This window comes from Helianthus annuus, chromosome 5 (genome assembly GCF_002127325.2).
Source record: "Helianthus annuus cultivar XRQ/B chromosome 5, HanXRQr2.0-SUNRISE, whole genome shotgun sequence".
Classification (NCBI taxonomy): Eukaryota; Viridiplantae; Streptophyta; class Magnoliopsida; order Asterales; family Asteraceae; genus Helianthus; species Helianthus annuus.
The window spans coordinates 42,922,875-42,926,794 of NC_035437.2; the positions used below are offsets into that span (position 1 = coordinate 42,922,875).

The 3,920-nt window shown below is 37.7% G+C and overlaps 1 long non-coding RNA gene across 1 annotated transcript; it reads left to right on the plus strand.

Moving 5' to 3' along the window:
* The first annotated feature begins 1,206 nt into the window (after positions 1–1,206).
* Positions 1,207–3,614, plus strand: LOC110939913. Its single transcript, XR_002592595.2, has 4 exons — positions 1,207–1,746; positions 1,825–1,855; positions 1,963–2,434; positions 2,503–3,614. It is a non-coding gene; the product is annotated as an uncharacterized LOC110939913 (long non-coding RNA).
* The last annotated feature ends 306 nt before the right edge of the window (positions 3,615–3,920 follow it).

The window sequence follows — 3,920 nt, forward strand, 5'->3', positions numbered from 1 at the left end:
TGGTATCAGAGCCAAGGAGGAGGAGGTCTCGCATATACAGCTCGTTTCTCATCATCTTTCTGCTTCTACACCTTTCTTTTTCGAAAAACGAAACTTTTTACGGTCGAAATCGCTTCAAATTTACATATTGTATGCGTAATCATGACTTAACAAAACCTGGAAATTTTCAGACGTTAATTCGGCTTAAATTTGGTTAAAATTAAATTTTTGCTTAACAAGCGGTTCGTGTTTGCTGACATCACGTCTGGAACCGCTCGAAATTACTGTCATGAACCGCTCAAAAATACTTTGCATGAACCGCTCCAAACTTTCACTTAGGATCGCTCGTAATCAGGTGATGTTGAACCGCTGATAAGACGGCTTATGAACCGCTCATAGGAACGTCCTTGAATCGCTCATTGGGTAACAGTATGGTCCGCTCTTGAGACAGCTCGTTTATATAGACAATCTTGTGAATCGCTTTTATGACCACAATCATGGGTCGCTTTTTGTGTTAGTCAAATACTCTTTGCACCGCCCCACTATTGTAGTCGGTCCAATCCCCACTATTGTAGTGCATCTTATTTCTTGTGCACCGCCACATTACACTATCTATACTATATTATAATGCATGAGGCAAGGGCATTTTAAGATACCTAAAAAATAAGAACTTTTCCCCCCTTTATTTATAGAAAGACCCTTAAAATGAGGGTAGTTTGGTCTTTTAAACGATATTTATTTTTAGCCCCTAAACATATTACACTTAAATCCCTAAGGTTCTAACAAAATTATAGATAATTAGTTAGACTTTTCTCCCTCCACAACAAACTTATAATTCTTTTACATGTTCTTGTCATATCTTATAAATAATAATGTTTTAAAAAAATCCAAAAGTACTATGACGAACTACTCATTTTTGTTGACGTTTCGATAATTGTCTTGGTCAGTAGTGTAGAGTAAAATGTACAAATAGATGATGTGTTAGTGTACAAGTGATTAAAGCCCAAGATACTTAGAGAATGTTTGATAGCTACAAAATGTTTAACTACTAATTACATTTTAGTTCTCTTATTTTAATTAAATTTTAATAACTCAAACTTTTATCAAATTTTAATGCATAAGGTACAACACATTATAGCTATCATGTCCTATCCAGAAATCACATTGGCTCCATCTTCGTGACTTTTAAATTTTGAAAAAAGGTTTAGAAATTTAAGCCTAAATCTATGCTTTATTACGCTCTCTCTTTCTCTCAGTCTCTCACCATCTGCACGAGATAGAGAGAGAAAAAAAAAGGAGAGAACGCAAGAGTGAGATAGAGAGAAATCCGAGGGTGGCAACGACGGTGCTACAACGACGCCAGCCATACTCCGGCACGGTGAATGCGGATTGAGCAGTCGAGTGACGGTGGTAATGATTCGTTACAACCTTCCATACGGTGGTGATAGAAATTGTATGGTGATAACGACCATTCGACAGTGAAAACGGTGGTTTAAGGCAACAATGATTTTTGGCGACTAAATGAGGTTGTTTACAGCAACGAAACGATGACAGAGGGTTGGACTTGAAAGGGGACGGGTAAAGTAGGTAAAATGACGGTGGAAATGGGTTGTTGAAGACCTAGCCCCTTCCTCCGGCGAAGGCGGCTAGGGTTCCGATGAAGATTCCGGCAAAACATTTTCACATACTTGTACGAATGTACCACCGCAATAGCTTCTCTTGCTAACGAAACGATAGTAAGCGTGGCTTATGGATCAAATCGTACAGGTTTTTATATTAATCTTTTTGTATCATTTTTAATTATCTATGTTTTGATTTTTCTGTATCTAATATGGTTGTGCTCAGTTGCTGTGGACTCAAAGGGTCATGTTTACAAGTAAATTTTCTTGCACTGTTGTTATTAAATGTTGATAAAATGTAAGTATTTAAAATTAATTAATGTGGACCTTCTTTACTAATCGTTTGTTCCATAAAATGTTGTAGGTGGGGCTTTGGAGGATATTAAAGGTTGGTACCTTCTAATTGTCATCTACACCAATCGGGTATGTATGATATCCATTTAATATTATTCTTATTTTACATATGTTATACACGAGTACATGGTACTATGGTCGAAGAGTTTCTTCCACCTTTACTCGCCAGCAACAATTTTTGCGCGCCGCAGGTTGTGCCACCGTTTGCAGGAGCTCCGTTTTTGTACGCTGTTATTGATGATTTTCTGCTTCAAGCTGGCTAAACATGGTGGTGGTTCTATCAAAAGGGTATAGTTATTTTTATTTTAAATATATTATGTGTTGTTGTCTTGTTGGTATTGTTGGGTTGAGTTTGTGATGGTGAAGGTTAGAAGAAGGGTAACTTTAACCATGGGAATCGAACGATGAATAACCGAACCAACATGGCTCAGCGAGAGGATGTCATTAGGATAATTATTCGTGTGTCAGATATTGATCAGGAGGTGAATCTTGTTTCATAGCGTGTAACTTTTCCTGGTTATTGTTGTCACAGTTGGATTTTTTTTTTCAGTGTCAATTGATCTAGGATGTCTGGAACACAGTTGGAGCTTCTGGTTTGGCTATTTTACTATTGTATTTGTTCTTCAACTTTGGTTTCTGTCGTATTTAATGTGAAGGATTATTTGTTTTTTTTTTGTTTAGTTTGTTTATAGCATTGGCCAGAATTTCTCGACGCTTAACACGCTTGATCATTAGCGATCTAACATTAAAATAAAAGTTAGTCGTATTTTTTAACACTACTTTTTACTTAACATATAGGGACTTTTTAAGGAGTGTGGGGGATGGAAACCGCACCAAATTCTGGAATTGGAAAGACGAATGGACGGAAAGACATCGCTGATCTGGAAGAGGTTGTGGGTCACTTCAGTTTCAACTCGGTCCAGGACTCTTGGTGGGGTGGCGACATGAGAGGGCTCCTTTTCTGTGAAGTCGGTGAGACATGTGTTGGAGGCGGCTCTGTGTGGGAAGGACAATGAGTTATGTCATATGTGGCTGGATTCATTGGGTGCCAATTAAATTAAACTGTTTCGTGTGAAGGTTTATTTAGAACAGGATCCCGGTTAAGCATAACCTTGTGTTCAGAGGGGTGTCGTTGGATACGAACTATTGCGGGTCATGTGATGGGGAGCGTGAGACGGTGCAACATGTGTTTTTTGGTTGTCAGGAAGCAAAATCCCTCTGGAGAGTTGTTTCTTTATGGTACGATTGGGACCTTACGGGTTGGGACAACATTGATCAGTTATTCGAGGTGGCCGAGGAGTTGGTTACTCAGTCCGCTAGAAAATGTATTTTGGTGATCATTTACTTGACGTGATGGTTCTTTGTAAGGGTATAAATCAAAGAACATTCAGCAACTTAAAAAGAGGGAAGGAGTTCGCTCGGCACGAGATTATTTCTTGTTCGTTTAGCTGGGTGGTGAATAGGTCCAAGCATTCGTACCTGTGCTGGGAAGATTTGGTCAAGAACCCTTGTTTAAGTTGAGGTTTTGTTGATATTGTTGTTGTATATCTTTCCTCTTATTCTATACTCTTCTGCCAGGTTTCTAGCTCCTTGCAAGCAAGCTTTGGCTTTTGTTTCTAATAATAATAATACTGTTATGCCTTCCGGAAAAAAAAAAAAAACTCACTCCCTCTTAAATCTACACATTTATCCAAATCTATATATTTATCCACCATAAATGTTAGACCCTCAACCACCTAGACATCTTTCACAAGCTCTTTGGTACCTTCTTATTTTAAAAACTAGAGAGTTAAAACCTTACCGCTGTCAACAGGTTTTTGGTTTTTTTTTTAATACGAGTTATTTTGGTATTTTGAGTATTGAGTTAAAATAGGTTGGAATAGGCTTATACACAATTTTCTAAATAAGCATCAAGAACCACATCCTTATTTTCTAACATTTCGAATCAATATTATGTTATTGTGATTT